General features: G+C 39.9%; 1 long non-coding RNA gene across 1 annotated transcript in view; it reads right to left on the bottom strand.

Annotated features, from left to right (window-relative positions):
* LOC147177137 (uncharacterized) overlaps window positions 1-18,142 on the bottom strand; it is a 57,335-nt gene extending 39,193 nt beyond the window's left edge. The window contains exons 1-3 of the long non-coding RNA XR_015094390.1: window positions 17,752-18,142; window positions 15,387-15,428; window positions 9,633-9,757 (exon numbers count right to left, since the gene is read on the bottom strand). This is a non-coding gene — a long non-coding RNA (uncharacterized LOC147177137). The remainder of the gene's footprint in view (window positions 1-9,632; window positions 9,758-15,386; window positions 15,429-17,751) is intronic.
* Window positions 18,143-19,097: the final 955 nt, after the last annotated feature.

Genomic DNA, 19,097 nt, shown 5'->3' with positions numbered 1-19,097 from the left:
TCATTGGATGTTTGCATTCTAATGAAACAAAACAGCTTTGTTCTGTATGTATATGAGATGTAAGCAAATACAACTAAGATTTGTCATCAACAGTCACATTTTAGAAGCACTAAATGTTTTATTATACATATATTTTTATACAATTTATCAAAGCCATTCCAAAGTGAATGTCAACATATACTGTAGTGGCACTGACTTTCTAACAGTAATAACGTGACAGTAAATATACTGTAGGCCAACATGAAGGTACAGTTCTCCTATCTGGCTGCTATTTGCATCATTCATAACACAGTGTGCAATATTAATTCCCGAGTTTACTGCTTATTGGAAATGCAACGTATGAAAAGTCATTAAGGTTCCAAATAAGAAAACCATTCGCCGTTGCGTGGATTCGGCTCTATTAAAAAGAAAAATCTTGTTAACCATTTGGAATTAGAGTCATTTGCCAACAAGCATTCTGCTGCACTCTAGTGAAATAAGTAATTATGCTTCTCTACCTTCTATCTGGCTTTTTTACCCTCCATCTGCACAAGCAAAGTGGGAAATGGCGGAACGTGAGCGCACGTGAATGCAAAGGTAATTAAAGTGCTCGCTATCGGTTTGTTTAATGTCGGCTACAGGCCGGCTGGAGGCGAAGCAAGATGAGAAACATGCTCATTGTTCTGTCTCTGTCAACAAGCCACAGGCTAACCCTGTGCAGGCCTATACATCACTTATTCCTCTCCCACAATTTAAAAACTAAATAGGGAACTAAATGAAAAATTTAATCTGGCGATTTCTTTGGCCTTATCTGGCGAACCGAGTCCAATTGCATTATCAGTTTTTTTCGTACTGATCACTTAAAAGATCCGACAGGCCTAAGGATTTTCACAGATTGTCTACTTTTTCACCTTATAAAACTTGCTAGGTATAACATATTCTTGCAATGTGACCCCCAACTACAACTGTTGTAATGGTTAGAGTACATAAAGGTTAAAATAATTGGCAAACATTGACCGTTTGGCGTCTGTCTACATTTTACTTGTGTAAAAATATGTTGATTAACCCTCCAAACGTATCATATTAAATACAAGACATTTTGAGCCCTCTATTTCATGAGCATAATATTTTTTTCCTATTGAAACCCTGACGTATATGATCTGACACATGCATTGCACAGATGATCCATTAGAGGGCAGTATCACCCAGCTGTTGGCTTTTCCAGCGACCTTGCAAGATCACCCCAGTTGAGAAAGGAGATACTTATATCTTATACTTATACTATACTTATTAACTCATTCACTCCCAGAAGCAATTCCTTCGCTCCCGGCTGTTTTACTGGATTTTGACCGATTTTGCAAGGCCCACAGAATATTGGGTTCTATTGCTATAAAAATATGGAACCTATAGAGTCTCTATTTTCATCAGGAAAATAAGTACATTTCTATCTGTTTCCGTTTTGCTGCAATTAGCATTAGAATATAGCTAAGTTTCATCATTTTTCACAAATCTGTTTAGAACTGTGGGTAAATTAACTTGTTTGCAACATGGCCATAGGTGATCTCTTATACTCTGCTGCCACATGCTGACCGTTTTTGTAATTACTACCATTGCTTCACCCGTTCTCTGCATTTCAGAGGCGGCATCAAAGCCTTCTGTATGCTCTAGCATAAAATAATAATAATAATGTATACATACGTCTTTGGGACGCTTAAAACATTTAAAAGAGAGCGTATTGATACGTTTTTGGGAGCAAATGAATTAATAGTGGGATATGTATTTTCTGATTTTTGGAAATACTAATATGTTTTTATTTTATGGTTCAGACTTCATAGGGTTAACCTTATAACCGACAACGTATTTCTTTCTTGAAAATGTGTTTACCATCTGCCAAGCTGCTGCATATCTAAAATTCAAGAAGATGGATGTTTTTTTTTCTTCTACGCTTCTTGTCAAGAAACTACAATGACTTTCAGTGGAGAAAGACCTTTGTTGAAGCACTCCATTGTAAAACGTGTGACTATAAATTAGTGCACTCTCAGTAAAAAGATCCACAGCTTAAAAGTTCACATTTCAGAATTGCCCTGATTTTCTTCATTTAAAATAATAGCAAGGCTTCCAAGTGGCTGCCATTTTGGAAGCACTTTCTACTGTACAGTGTGTCTCAAACGGAACATCCTTTCATCCATCCATTTTCGTAACCGATTGTCCTCATAAGGGTCGCGGGGGGTGCTGAAGCCTATCCCAGCTGGCTTCGGGCAGTAGGTGGGGTACACCCTGAATTGGTTGCCAGCCAATCGCAGGGCACACAGAGATGAACAACCATCCACACTCACGATCACACCTAGGGACAACTTGGAGTGTTCAATTAACCTGCCACGCATGTCTTTGGAATGTGAGAGGAAACCACAGTACCCGGAGAAAACCAACGCAAGCACGGAAGCCTGGACTCGATCCCACGTCCTCTGCCCTGGGAGGCGGACGTGCTAACCAGTCACCCAACGTGCCGCCCTCAAACATGTGTTATGTGTACTTCAGGCAGGCCAAAATAAATAAATAAAACTACCAAAGTTAAGCAGTTTGAGTGAACAGAGGAATTGCTGGATTGTTCTGACCCCTTACTTATCTTCCTGACTCAATGGCTGACCTGTCTGCAATGTTTTCAGCCCTGCTCATTCTGTCACGGGAGACAAAGTAAAAAGGTGACTTATGGTGCGGCATGTATGGCCTCTAAGGTGTTTTATGGCTGGACCTTCAGGGCCTATTTAGGAAGCCCCGCGTGCTCCGTCCTGACCACAGGTATTGATTGTCAGCAATGGCCGTGGCGTGGCGACGACTTAAAGCCCTGCATGTGCCCTCACAGGTAGATGAAAATGAGACCTTGGTGTGTAATGATGTGTGCATGAGCAGGGAGAGAAGACCACAGAGACGGAGAAGGAAGGAAGGAATTAAATCATTGCTTCGCTCCTTGAGGAGAGACACATTGCAGCTAGCCATGCTTGGCTGCTTAATGCCGGCTCTGTTTTTGAGAAGGAAATTAAAACGAGAGCAAGGAGAGAGCGAAAGGAGGAAAGGGAGATAAATGGCTGTATGTGAAGGTGGTAAATGAGAGCATCTTGATGCAAAGAGCTGTGAGCGGATGTCCCTAATAGGGAAAGGCTGGTGTGAGCTGACCACTATGCTTGCGCACAACCTTGCTTTTCCGATAGCCCACACTGGGTCGTCGCAGCAGTGAGATAACCACACTTCATGCTAATTGGCCAAAAACGACGATGCATAACAAACACAGAGGAGATATAGGCCTCATTTGAAAGCGGGTGAAACGATGGATGAAATGCTTCTAATCATACGAGGTATTTTCGAGCCTGCCAGCCAGAGGCCTCCCCCTGCCTCTAGAGAGCAACAAACCTCCACTGCAGTTTATCTTACACACACGCATTGTGCAACACAGAGGCTTTTATGGCTGTTTTTCCTGTATGGACATTTGTCACAAATGTAACAAAACAATGGCTAATTCAGTCACTCTGTGACTGTGAACGTGAACTACGGGCTTAATTTGTGAGCGGTGTGATGTTTGTGAATTAGACAGTCCTACCGAGTGACACTTCCACTCTAAATGCTCAGTGAACCAGATAAAATGGAAGAAATGGTGGGTGGGTGTGAGGATGCCAATTAGTGACCCTGCATTGTGTTAGCCACAGCACAACAACACCTTCGGCTGATGCAGGTGAAATACAGTACGAATGATCACATATCGTCGTTGCCAGGCAAAACCATGCATGTCCAAATGTTTCTTTATGTCATCTGGTTTTTTTTGTTTGTTTTTTTTACTTTTTTTGCACACATTATTTGCTCATTTAAAGTGTATAAAATAGCTTGAGAACAAATCCATTATTTCTCTTGGCACTTCGACTCTGTCATTTCACCACTTCTTCACTGCGGGGGAGCCTTGCCGCATTATGTTGTTTCAAGATTGAAAAGTCTGGATGCTTATAATACAATATGAAGTGAACATAGTAAGGTTTGATCCAATTTAGTAGGACTGCTTTGCTAAAAATTGATGCAATGCTTTGTTGCAAAAGGTAAGTTTGTGTGCATTTTACTAACTGGTTGTTTAGTCAGTTATTGTGTCTCTCATGGCTCTTAGACCTTTAAAATAAGAGTTTGGGGAGAGGATATAATTGCATTTGCTATTTGTTTTTTATGCATTAAAGGTTAATAATTTCCTGTAGATGGCGGCTAGTAGTGATGGCAAAATGAAATGAATGAATGAAGCTTCATGAAGGATTTGCAATATTTTTTGACTCCTCTAGATGGTGCTCTTGGTTTAAAGATAAAGGCAAGTGCAATGAAAATGGATTACATTTGCATTGCATCTTTGAATCATGAGTGCCATCGAGAGGAGTCAAAAAATATCGCAAATGCTTCATGAAGCTTCATTTTGCCATCACTAGCGGCTAGCACAACATGAAGCTCCCAAATTCACTTCAAAATAGTTTCTTGGCCGCAACATGGCACCAAAGCAAGACCTTTAAATATAGATTTGGGGGGCTGAGCACAAAAACAGGTGAGTCCCTAGTAGCAAATCACGAATATATGGGGGCCACAAAAAAAATTCTAATGTATTTTTTAATGGAAGAAAAATAGCACTCTATAATATTTTACTTTAGAAAAACAAACAGTAACTACATAATCAAATTAAATGTAAAGAATGAAAACGTTTTTCCTAGCTTTTTTTGGTGCTTCAATAGCGTGCCGCGCGATACACGTCACCACACTTAATTAATATTCATGACCTTATGCTAGACACATGTAAACAACAGTGGCAAAAACATTTGAGCATTTTTCCTAGTAATTTATTATTATTGTCGTCTGGCAGTCGGGGTAGGGCCAAATGCAAAAAAAAAAAAAAGAAAGCTTACCTCTTTGGGACGGTGGTGGCCAGCAAGGGATCAGGATTGTCATCTGTAGGAGCATGCATGGCCCCCAACAAAATGTTTACTACATACTGTATGAAGGTGAAAGGCTTCACTTTGCTGGCGTTAAAAGGGTCTTTTGGACGTCCGCACAACTTGACCCTCGTTCACATTTATCCCTTTTTGGCTTTGGGAAACGAATACAAACAATTACATCCTTCATATGTGGACGGTTGTTGTGTCTGGAGTTGTTTTTGCAAGTTCCATAGCAGCAGTGTTTACTCGGCATGTTTTTTTCTGAGATAAACGAGAACAAAAACAAGCAGTACTAGCATGGGTATTTAAATTCAATAAGCATTGTGTTGCTCCTTCTGGTATGCAAGATGGCGTTCATATGTCATGTGAGCAGCAGTTGACCAATCACAGCGCTGTGATTGGTCAACTGCAAGTTAACCTCAAAGCAGCATGTTTATTTTAACATTCGGATCTGTCATACAAGTGTAAAAAATAAGTAATCAGCTGTTGACCAATCACAGTGCTGTGATTGGTCAACTGCTGGTCACATGACATATGAACGCTATCTTTTTACCCTGCTGAAACCGAGTTGCCGCTAGACTCTCTCTATCAACGGCAAGCAAAAGCAAGAAAGAAAAAAAATGGCTGAATGACAACATGTATCTCTAAAAACTTGTAACTTGGGTCACTTGTATCTCATAGGATAGGATATCAGTGTTCATGATGTAAACATGCCCTGTTTTAAAGTTGTTGTTGTTGTTTTTTTGTTGTTGTTTTTTACAGCTGATTTCTTATTTTTTACAGTTGTATGACAGTTCCGAATGTTAAAATAAACATGCTGCATTGAGGTTAACTTGCCTTTGGCAATCATCCTTTTCTACTTCTATATGTCAAAGGGTGAGTAGTTTTGGTAAATGGTAAGTTTCATTTTAGTTCACTGTAGGCTATATATGGGTAGTTTTATCATACAAGCTATTTTTACACTTGTATGTCATTAAGAATATTATGGCTTGGTCAGAACCATCAAAAAGCCAAAAATGGGTCACAATACCGCCTAGGGAATATTGCTGGTACAATTAACTTAACGTTTTAGGACACCAACAGTTGGACTCTGCAATGGATTAAATTTTCCATTGTGTCTGGAAATCAGTTTCACGGATGTCATCTGGGAACAGGTTGTATTGGATCCATACTCAGGTTGGGACTAGGACCTGGAAAATACCTTGTACTGCCTTTTCGTTTCACCTCAGTGGCCTCATTAACTAAGCCGTCTTTCACATCATTAAGACGTTTGTGGTGAAATTAACTGAAAGGCAGATTTAAAATAAATTAAGAAAAATGCGTTGAAAAATGTGTGCACACACTTCATAAATCACCAGGGCAAAGCTGGAGCTGGCTTTCCATAATTAACTGCAGACTATTTATTTTATCCTGACGGCCTGTCTACAATGCGGAACTATGCTGAGGGGAGTGTGGAATATTTAAAGAACAGAGAGAAAGAGTGTGCTAACGATAATACAGTATGGTAAGGCAGACATTATGTAAATGAAAACGAAGTTGAAAGATCACATTTGTGTTGCGTTGAATAAGTATTTACTCAAGCAGTGCACAAAGAAACAATAGACCGGAACAGTAAAGTGCAAAAAAAAAAGAAGAAAAAAAAGCAGATACTGTAGCTGATTAAATAACTGTGCTAATAGTATCATCAACTCTTAAGAACAGGGCATACTTTGACTTTATATGAAGGTCATTCTACTATTGGAGGGCATTTTCTGTCCCTTCCATAAAATTTCAAATAGCCTAATCCACGCTCAAGCTAACTGCAAGGCAAAGGCAAGTCCTCTCTTCTATTCATTCATATTTTTAAAATGTTTTCAGTTATAACTATTTTAACCTTTACTCATGTAAAATATGTTTATTTATTATTTATTATTATTTATTTTAAAGCTAGGTGGTTTGTTTTTGATGAGTTAGCATAGCGGCTAACACAGCTAGCATGGACACGAGCAAAAACACGAACAATTACTGATTAGCAACTCTGTTACTGTAATAAAAGGTAAAGTAAATTCTTACTTTGATCGAATGTACATGATTTGAAGACGCATACAAGCTAACAGCACTATTTACACAAAAGTAGCACCTTATTTTATGGAGCACCTTTGAAAACATGTTTACTAAGTGCATTGACAGGCAGAATAGTGTATAACTCACAATAAAATATCAAACGGAAAGCTCACATATAAAAAAAAAAAGGATGACAAACCCATGCAGATCAATGTGCAACCTGTTTGTCTTGTCTCTCCCTTGATGGGTTAATTTAAATGAAGTCATATCATTTCATTTGCATTGACCCAAAACTGGGATGGTGACTGCCACTTTCCACTGATGTCCTCACTGCGCACTGACTGCGTCTTAACCTGACTACTTCACATGTAAATGCCGACTAAACCTGCAAGTCAGCTTCAACCCTCTCCTGCCTCTCCTCAAACACTTGGAATTCGGGGCCCTGTTACTGTCTGCGGTTCTCTTTGCCACAGTCGGTGCTGCCTCCTCGTGGGCACAGTGCCCAGCCTGGCAGCGAGCCACATCAGTAACACCATCTTCTCTCTCGTTACATCCTTACATCAGACTGCCTGTGGCTCCTTCCTCTGTCTTTATTCCGCACCACAGCTGAGATCAACACTTTGAAAGCATGCCCTCCAACCACTCAGGGAAAAATAACACAATCTCTGCTATTGGGAACAAATAGAGCGCTCGCACATTTGATTTGCTCGATTATTATGCAATCACACTGAAGGCAAGTTATTCATAAACAATGTTACATCAAGGCAGGATACCAGGTGTAGCAGGTGCAAATGCTTGGGTGCGAACCCACGCTGTGTGCGTGGAGATGAATTCAGTTTTGCACATTTTTATGAATCAACACAAAAGGATGGAAATTGAGTTTCATGTTGTTGTTTGGCAGTATTTACACAGACATGACAGGAACCCTGCCAGCGGCACATTCAAACTTGTAGGAGGTACAGTATTATTTGATCTTTGTTACAGCCTACAACTATGGTAGATGTGCTTTATTGAAGCTGCAATCACTGATCTTAAAACTTTCAACGAGTACAAAAACTACTTGAAAAGTATTGAAAATTTTGTTTTTGTCATCATTACTATTTTGTTGTTCCATAATAACCTTTTGACGCCTTTGCACTCTTTCACAGCAAGACACACTCCCAAAAAAATTAGTGAATAAGCTTTTTTTTGTTTTTAATCTGGTGATATTTAAGTGTATGTTAGAGCACACATTTAATTGAAATCCTGTTAGTCTATTCTACAGCGTTGTAGTGCATTTCCACTCATTGGCTGAAACATTTGTCACACTTTCACAGTCTAATTGGGTCCATATTTGAGTGCAGTATCCACAATTCTGCCTTTAAAAATTACGTTGATAATTTGCTAGTCAAGCAAATTACCAAAATAAAGCAAACTCCACTCAGACTCCGCATTGCGCTAGACTTGAGTTGGGCACGAAAATAGGGCCCTGGATGTTTGTCTGTCTCTATATTGTGTGCTGCGACTGACTGGCGACGAGTCCAGTTTGCAGTCCGCCTTTCGACAAAAGTCCCCTGTGATAGGCTCCAGCTCCTCGCGACCTTAAGCAGTATAGAAGACACATAGATGGATAGGACTTTTCCTGTCATGCCATGTCTGTCAAAACTGAACATTTGGATCTCTGGTGAGCTCAGCTTAAATGACACCCTGTGCAACAATACCCCTATTTGGCGCATCACCCCATGCCCGCACTCAACAGAGACTTTTGAGTTAACCATAGCTCCTCCCCAAAACATAGATTTTTAATACAACAAATATGCCATACTTCCTTGACTTAACTATTAACCTCTAATTTTATTGTTTATTAGCAAAATCTTGAAGACGTCCACAAATTCCCCATAAAAACGTCAATGATTTACTCATCATGATGCTAAGAGTAAACAATTTAACATAGCATTTTTAGGAGAGTAGTAGAGGAATGCTGCCCTGTGTGGCCCGCACATTTCGCACATACCAGGAACTACCATTGATTACGATTTCTGTAAAGCCCGATTTTTGATACTATTATTGCAGTGGATGAAATTTTAACATGTGTTATTGTTGTGTACTATTTGGAGGTAATGAGATGCTTCAGCTCTGTGATTGACTGGAGACCAGACTCCCAACCCTAATGAGGACAACTAGCACTCAAAACTGATGCATGGATGGATGGATTCCGCACTTTGGCGCATGCGCGTACATGGCGTAAAGCTAAGCAACAGTACAGCACACACAAATATCTGAAAATACTGCTTGGCCAAATACTGTAGAAACAAAACACCTGCATATTTGTAGAAGCACAATGCAAGTCACTGCACGAAAAAACAAGTGTGTCTGCCTCAGATTTATAATTTGGTTTCCCGGGTGAGTAAAAAGCCTTGGAGGTGAGTGCATGCACAGCAGTCATGTTTGTTAAGATACATGGTGAGAGTCTCCGCTTTTTCCTCAAAGAAAATAAATATACACTCATTACATTCTACACACTGCATATTTCCACATACTTAACATATTGCACAGGCTGAGAGCAAATGTGCATTGCTGCACACGGGGAAATACATACCATGAAAAATGACAAGAGAGTGGGATAACTGCGGACCTGGAATATAATGGGGCGGTGGAGCGGAGGAGAAATAATCATACCGTGAGGTGGGGGGATGAGGAGCAGTGGGAGGGGCGAGAAGAAGATGAGTCTTTGGCCTGTGGCGGGGAAATGGAGCTCTACTGCTCTGCTGCTGACTGCATGGTTCCCCCAATAATGCTCCATTCTGTGTGGAGACAAAGGAGACACACACAGATAGGCTGCAATATTGTCCATATTGTACAGTTAATCAGTGAGGTAGTTAGAAAGCTCCAAAGCAGACAAATCATATTCTAATTACAGTATAGGTAAAAGGCAGCAGTGTTCTAGCCGGCCCCACGGAGCCATAATCACCCTGCAGTTCACGCAGTGAACATTAGGTGTCTCTCTTTCACTTTGCAAGGCTTGACCCAAGCCTCTAAGTGGAGCTCTCTGCTCCTGAACTCCCATCTCCACATAATATATACAGCATCATTTGAAAATGGCAGCTTTTTGAAAATTCACCTTGATTATCAGACATTAAAAGTGACTTCTCCAGAGCTGAGTGTCTGGCTGCAGACAGCGGAACAATACAGCACGCTTGGTATTAATGCCTAGCTGGGGTGTGCAGCGAGAAGAGAGGAGCCAGCCCTTTGTTCTCTCCTCCAGCCAATTATTTTTTACGTGTGCCTCTTTTCACAACAAAAAGAGAGAATTTAATTTTAATGCACTCACAGGAAAAAAGGGGAGGAAAAACATCTACAATGTTCTTAACCAGATACGAGGACTATATAGCATCAGCAACTAAGTATACGTATGCACATGCACACATATCTGAGGCATACATGGATGACAAGGGCAACTAGGATGACATCAACCCAAACGTACACTCACTCACACACGCACAGTGAAAGAGAGAGGGAATAATATGATTCCCTTCTTGCTGAATGAAATATAAAACAAACACCACATCGCTCCCAAACTCGTGCCAAAACACAATATGGGTGCAGCCCAAACCTTAGACGAAAAAAAGAAGAAAGACACCAAAATAATACTGGGGATGTTTCTTTATACCACATCGGGGTGAAGTGATGGGGACCACATTAACATGTGCATAGCCAAGATTCGGCGACAAGAAAGAAAGCTCCTTGTAAAAATAGCGAGTATTCCTAATCAAATGGCATGGAAAATAAATACCTACAAGTGCTGTTGGTAGGTATGTGGCCAAATATTTTTCTAATTGGGAGGGCACTTTATCTTGCTGTCAGACAAGCTGTTAAAAAAAAAGGGGAAAAAAGCTGTACAGTTCCCAGAAGGAGAGGAGCACAGCTTGCTGGCCTTTTATTAGTGCTGGAGCTCTGATATATGCCTACGCTCCAGGCTTTCATCAGGAACCTGTACTATAAACACACAAAAAACTTGCAAGCCATTGTGAAAAACCAAGGCAACCACCCCTGAACAATTCGGCTGTATTTTCCAACATGCAATTAGCATGCACAGATTGCTGCCGAACGTTCTGCAACAAACTGCCAACAGCACTAAGGGCCATTTTTCAAGTTTACAGGTTAGCATAATGATAACACATCGAGTGCTCAAATGCAGAAGAAACATTAAAATCCAAAAGCAACAGAGCAGAGTAGAGAGCAAACAAACACTGTTGTGCATCCGAAGCGTGAGACAGTATTGTAACAACCCGTGTAAAATGATTAAGTCACAAGAGAATCAAAACACACACAATGCAGCTTGCACACAAGCTACAGGGGGAAAAAAACTGTTACAGTTCATGCAAAGCAAGTTTTGTGTTCCAAACTGACTCATGCAAACAAAGACAGACAGACAGACAGACAGACAGACAGACAGACAGACATATGCATTTTGTGCACGCACACACACACACACACACACCCACGCTCACTGACAACACAGCAGCTAAATTAAATTTCAGTCCTTGGGCAGACAACTAAACTGCTTGTGTGTGGGACTCATTCTGAGGCACAGCAAAAGCAATTCTCTGGAGACGCTGAAATTAAAGGGCACAATCCTGCTTGTTTATGGTTCTCACTCTCTTCTCCTCTCAATCACATGTTTTATTAGCAATCATTCGGCCCTAAAAGTCAGGCTTTTCGGCAGGCCACCAGCATGATGACAACACTTGCTGGACTTAGCTTGCACGTAGCACTTGCATTTACTCACACCTGAAGCCTTCCATCGCCAAGAAGATCCAATCAAGCCCTTGAGAATCTTTTTCGGAAGAAAGTACTTAAGCTTGTGATCCGACCAGCTTCTCCACACAATTGCACAGGATAATCTGTATGTAATTATTATTTTCAATGGTGGCTATAATTTTAAATTTAACATTTTTTGCTGGTGGAGACATGTTGCTGCTGGTAAGATATATTACAACTAGGCTTACAAAAAATAAAAAATCATTATTATCATCACCATGGAAACTATTAATTATTCATTATTGGAGAGAATATATATCTATAAAAAGTAAATCCCACTCTATTGCAGGTTCCAAGTTCATGGTCCTGCTACTTTGGTTGGCAGAACACTCTATTTTGGTCTCTCGTTTATATTGGGTCTGATTCCAATATTGACCACTAGATGGCAGCACATCAATTTACTGGTAGTTTGTGATAGTGTGAAAGAAGAACGAATCAGGAAGCATTTCAGCACAGGCAAGTTTTTGTTGAAAATTATTGAATGTCATCCACTGTAATCCTGCTTTTTACACCTACATAATGTGATGGCTGTAGGTTTGTTCACTTTATACATTGATCTGTATATATTACTGGATAGCCGATAGAACATGACTTTTAAAACCGAGAGGCCACCATATTACCACTCCCAAGAAACGCTTCTCGGCATACGATTCTATACATTCACAACATCGAAATTAGAGACGGTACTTTGTAGAAACAGCATGATTTAAGATGTTTTAAATTTGTTAAACATAAACAAGAGGACCTCAGACATTTTACAACTTCCCTTAAATACATGTATAAATTATATGCTTAATGATGTTTACAGAATGAAACTTGTATAATTTTTTATGAAATAATTATATCTGTCATTCAACAAAAGATGCCTCTGCCAAATAGAATATTGGAGGTTTGAAGAACTGAAAGAAAAAGGGAGTTTTTAAAGCAGCACATACTGTCCACTTGTTTAAAAATAGTGAGCATCCCGCCAACCACCCCCACACCCCCGCCCCCTTGCCCGATACTAAGAGCCTACAATGTGTAGGCTATATGATGGCATCTGTATGCATGGAATCTGTACGTATACATATAGTTTAGTAGTCTGCTCGCGAGATGGGAGGAGTAAGATGGCTGCCCTATGGCTTCAACGACTTGCACGGGTGTTTGTGGGCAATTGGCTATCCAGTAATATATACAGACTTTATAATACATTGTGTGCCATTAGTTGTGTCTTGAAACTTTACTTACATATTACTTTTGTACAAAGTCTAAAATAGGCTACACTATAAATGTAAAATATGTAATATCCTCCTACAGAGGAAATATTGACATCAATAACAAACAGTATATTTTGTATAGGCCTATATGGTGCTGACCTCCAAAATGTGTCTGGATATTATTATATTGAGGCATCTCTTTCTAAACTCCATCCCCCCTACTGTAGCATTGCTTCTCTGTTTTCTGTCTGGAAGAAGTAATCTTCTCCTGAGCTAGCACTGTTGGGATTAGCCAATGACTGCAGATAGGATATATGCATCGTTAAAGCAGAGAGAAGGCTGTGCACAAGTTCAAGTCAACAAAAGGTCAAAGAAAGAGAAGCAAAAATCATTAGAAAAGTGACTACCTTATTTTCTCCATCTCATCTAGAAAAACATTTTTGAAATGTAACAACGTGACAGGATTCCCTAATTAATTGAAAAAAAATGAAGGAAATCTGTCAAAATGGAAAGTCTGGTTGAAAATGTCACTTAAACCTGAGTACAATGCAACTAGAATTTTGAAAATCAAATGACGCGTTCTGGAGAAATTAAGCTTTTTTTTGTGTGGGGGAAAAATGACCTTTTGGGGAATGCTTTTGCCATATGTTTCCTAAAAATCTGGTCAAGAAACAACTTCAAATTATTATTATTATTATTAATATTAATAATTTTATTAATATTAGTGTATAACTTTATTATTTCTCAACATATCTCTACAAAACTTCACACATGAATTTACTTGACCTTGCTGAATTTCTCATGAAAATTATTGAAAGAGGAAGTCAAGTCAAACATTTTCTTTGCAATATATTGTATACACCCTGACTGGTCTAAAAACGACATTCTGATTTCTGATTATTATTGTGTTTGTGGAAAATGAGCTAAGCAGCAAAATCCACAGGTCTTTATCACTCTCAGTGGGCGGCCATTTTGTCTGAAAATGACATTACAACCGTGCAATTAAATTAGTTTATTTGCTGTGACATATTCTCCGGAACAAACCTCACTCTACAACAGCGAAAGTCCAACCTCAAAACATTCGGAGATAATAATGTTTCTTAAGCATTACATTCTTAAACATTAAACTCTGTTTTAAATGACCACATAGATTCGTTAAAACCCAGCAGCTGACGGCATTGGAAGCATTTATTTACAAAAATAAGTCGCGTTTCACCTCGCTTCCCATGACTTGCACAAGTCGCTTTTTCTGACGTCACATCCGCTTTTCGCCGAGTGGTCCATTCAACTGTCTGTTTGTTCAGGTTTGCCCCGCCTCAGAAATGACCAGACTCCATCCTGGTAACTTGGTTAGGTCGACCACAAAAATTGATCGACACAACAATTTCTGCCTTGAAACTACAATTATTATGTTAAAATTTAAAACCATATTTGCGACACTGGGAACACATGTTTGGCCAAGGTGTTTCTGCACAAACATTTGTTGCTGACGGACCATTTACAATTTACTTCCTTCCAATGGAGTCATTCTCAAAAATGAAAAAGATGCCTAAGGTTTGGAGTCAGTTGAAATGCAAAAGTAGCACAAGTTGATGGAATTACTGCAAAGTGGAGGTGACTGAGTTTGGAGATGGCAACGCAGGAATGCGTTTCACGTGACAATGACGAGTCAGCCGCCATTTGGCAGATGTCTGTTGCTTGAAGGAAATAACAGCTTTGCACACTATAGGTCCCATCACTACTTGGGGTGCGGGGAATTACCCGAGTAATCAATGTATATGAATAAAGTTGAGTTGAGAGTTGAGTTGAATTTAAAAAAATACAGTCCCATGAAGTCAAGTGCTATTGTGGCAAAACAACAAAAATGCCAAAAGGGACGATGCATTGCGGGGGCACTGACTACTTGTATGACATAGACATTTGATTTTAACACATAGGCTGTTTTGGGAGAAATATGAGCTCTTGCAGATGATCCACAGTGTTGTGCAAAATCATACAAGTTATTTTTTGGCAAAAGCACTAAGTGAATGCAGATGAGCCAAAGCAATTAAGAAGGATCTTTGCAGTTGTGACAGTACTGACTCGGAGTGAAGCATGCGTGACCAGTTTCGCGATAGATATATCCTTTTGCTAATGAACGTATAGGTTGTGCACAAATGTAAGTCAAATGAGCTTGCAGTTTTGAAAATGTCATTTCAGTTTCAAGAAATGTGCCAAACCTATAGAGAAAAGCTGTAATACGTGCTATAATATGGAAGGGCCAATACTATAGTTTACTCTAGCCACCAAAATATTATAGGCAGCTAAAATATTAAGAACTGTCAGAGGGCAGAACCACAACCACAAAATAACATATTATAAATTAATTATATTATTATGACAGTTAATTAAAGGCCAATATTTTGATCCATCTTACCTGGGTTCTTACTAGTTGAGCTCTGTAGCACAAAGGCTACACCTGGAGTAAAGAAAGAGACAAGCATATCGTTAGAAGGAAATGTGCATAACACATGGCAGACAGATGGGGCTGCACCATGAGCTCCCAGATGATCTTCTATTAATTTTTTTTGTGTGACAAGGCAAATCATAAAAGGTTAGGTCTAGATGTATTGTATTTTTTCATGGAGCACGGTGCAAACAATGATGTTTGAAAGCACATGAAGGTGTTCAATGCAAAATAAAACACACAAAAAACATCCAAAATATATATTTTTTGTGTTTTTATATTGATGTTCATCTTGTAAATGTCATCCTAAAATGTTGCAATAAAACAAGTGTCCCTCAGAAGACACTTCCTCAAGAACCAACATGATGTTAATGCTGACCACATGGGCTCAAGATCACTCGATTGAACCTTTTCTCAAACCCTACACTAAGTTGCAACACCCCTAAATGTCAGCTCAAACTTCACAGTGCCAGAAGGAAGCTTTTAGGTTTACTGTGCCCTGGAGCACTATTGACTTCTCTGTGCTCAGATGCCTCTGGGACAACACATCACACAGAGGGCACGGTAGTTTCTGGAGAAATAAGCATATGTAGCGTGCTATAAAAGATGGAAGGATTAAAGTGTGGCCTTTGTACAAAGGCATTTTGGAGCGATGCAGGAAGAATGGTTTAACTGAATGAGGAACATTTTTAAATCAAATGTATTGAACATGCATATGAGGTAGTTAGATGACTGTGAACCATAATGCAACTGTATTTTTATCAAATAGTGGTCAAAACATATATTAGTAAATTCCAAACTTTTTCTTCCTATTCTCTGCTCAACATCAGTTCACACTATATTCATTGCCAACGTTTGCACTACTTTGGGTCATCTTTTCAGGTTCCTGCCCCAAATGAATGGCACACTCTGTGACAAATAATAAAACTCAGCTCATTCATTCAGCACATCTTCGTTTAATTAGTGAGCAATACCATAAATGATCACTGCACCTGTTTTGAGCCTGTTTTGAGCTTTTTATTCACCATGTGCTATGATGTGATCATTTGGGATGTTAGGGACGGTAACTATATCCCCATTCTCAATTGCCTTAGCCTGACTAAGCAAAGGTTAAATAAATAAATAAACAAATCATTCAATTATAATGTAATCATTTCATAAATCCTATGCATAATGGATACCAAACAGTGACTAAATAAGTATCTAATTAGTCTATCACAGATTTTTTCCCTCTCATGCTGCTAAATAAGTCAACTAAAACTATTAGCACAAACTAGCTTCAAAGCACCACTATAATTATAATAACCCAATTTTACAAAACATCCTGACAATTTCAATTAAACAATTGAGTATCATTATCTTTTAAGAATTTTGTATATCATTTGATTAAAACACACCATTGATGCATTATATCTATCAAAGAGCACGTTCAGTGAACACGTAACTATCACAGGGGGGGGGGGGGGGGGGAACATTGCTTTGCTCAGAACACACTTATAAAGATGCGAAAATGAAACATGATGGTTCTGAGGCCTACAGGAAAAACCCGGGCCTTGCAGAGAGCACTGTACCTGCCCGTTGAATTCCCGCACCTGGTGGCCTGGCTCTGAAGCTACCATTGGTAAAGCTGCAATCAACTATGTTCCTCTAGAGTTCATGTTTGTTCTTCATTCTCCAGAATAATACTGAGACATCCCTGCTCCTGGTTGTCCAACCTATTGAGCCACAAAAGGAGGCAAAGCAGCGAGAGGAGGTGGAAAATCAATCCACCAAACCTATCCTCTCTGTGCAGAAAGCCTGCTCACACTGCGGCGTGGATGCATACATCTTTTTGGAGATTAAAAAAATGCCAGTATATTAAGTACAGGCCTGGAGCTGCTTGGTTTGTGTCGGGGGGGGGGGGGGGGGCTGTAGAAAATGCTGATGAAACAGAAGATTAGTGTCTTTGATCTGACTGCAATTTCTAATTCAGTTATGATGGACTTAGATACAGCTTAGAAATCTTGAGTAACAAAAAAAAAAAAATTGCAAAGCAATAATATGGAAACCAATGTTATAAACAATTTGAAGGAATCTACGTAAATGTAATCGCACAGCTATGAATAAGGTTGTTGTCTATGGCAAGCTACACGGCATCCAGTAGCCAATCCAGCGGGTGCGTCAACAACAATAAACATAAACAGGCTACTAATTAAGACAATGATGCTCTATTCAATCACACGAGAGGATGGGATGGAAGGAGGAGAGAGAGAGCCAAAGATGATGAGAGAGAGAGAGAGAGGAAGAGCAGGGAGGGAAAACGGAAAGGATGGCAGCAAGAGAACGGCAAACAGACCTAGATTCGGCTTCCCTTGGACCCTCTGCCCGGTGCGTCCGAGGCTGCGGCATCGTCGACGAAATGACGGCCAAACAAAATGGAGACTCAAACTGGAAGAAAAAATACTTTTCAGCTTCTGCTTACAGGCTTGGCAAGTATTCCATGGAATTAATAAAAATCCTGAATAAAAAAAGAAATGGAGACGCTTTCCATCTGTGTCCTGTTAAAAGCATCACAGGTGTTCCAAGTCAAACAAAAGAGCCTGGTGCTTATTCCTGAATTATGATTAAAGATTATGCAAAAAGCTATTTTGCGGATTCACTTAAAACGTGTCTCATCCGTTAGCGCTCTCTTTCTGTGTGCGATCCACACGATAACCCTGGTCTTGCTGTCTTTGCCTCACAATCGCTCGCTCTCTCTCTATGCTCCCCAACTGATCAATACTTCATTTAAATCCTGACATTAGCGCGCTAATAACGGACAAAGGAGGCGAAAACAAATACCAGCAAATGTGCAGAATTAGGTGACACAAGAATGGGTGTTTTATGGCAGTGGGTTGTGAGATTTCACGAAAATATGATGTGGGGGAAATAACAAGGCACAACTATATACAAGTGTGGGGAGGCTCCACTGCTGTTTTGATTTGAGCTCCTGAGACTCTGACTGATCAATACACATTTAAATCCAGGCGGTGGAGAGCGACCGCAATATCTCGTCTCATCAGGAAAAAAGGCAAACACGCCATCCCAATTATCATCTCAAATGACTGGTGTCGGGCAGACACAAGTTGGATGCTGATAGAAGCATATTTCATATTTATTCAGCAGAATTTTTACATTAGCACCTGGGCTCATAATTGGCTAATATATATGCACGCTCACACTTTTATCTATTCACATAATTCACAATGAGCACAATCAATACTGCCCTCTCCATACGCCATGCTCCACACTCATAAAGTGTGTCTGCATTAGATCATATAATAAGCCGTTCAGAAAAACCCAGACGAGACCAGCTAATTTCTTGGCGCTCAGCGAAATTGCCAGCGAGCGAAACTAGCTAATCTCCCCGCTCGTCATTAAATCCGTATATTTACCTGAGGAGCCTGGCAGTCACGGGCCTGCGCGAGAGAGCCGCATCTCATTGGAATCTCATCCCATCAAGATAACTGAACAGATCCTTGTAAAGTCAGGTTTTTTCCATTGCGGACACAGACAAATGGTGGCAAGAACAAGGCATAGACAGAAGAGAGCAAGCCAAACACCGGGTCGAAAGTGTTACAAAATGGAGGCAAAGACGAAGATTACGCTGCGGAACATGCACTTACAAATGGTCTGGCGGCAATGTCGACCAATGAGCAATTA

This window comes from Leptonotus elevatus, chromosome 3, assembly GCF_054856555.1.
Source record: "Leptonotus elevatus isolate MCC_2025b chromosome 3, RoL_Lele_1.0, whole genome shotgun sequence".
NCBI classification, from domain to species: Eukaryota; Metazoa; Chordata; class Actinopteri; order Syngnathiformes; family Syngnathidae; genus Leptonotus; species Leptonotus elevatus.
The sequence above is the reverse complement of the archived record's forward strand: the minus strand, read 5'-3'. Positions and strand labels throughout refer to the sequence as shown.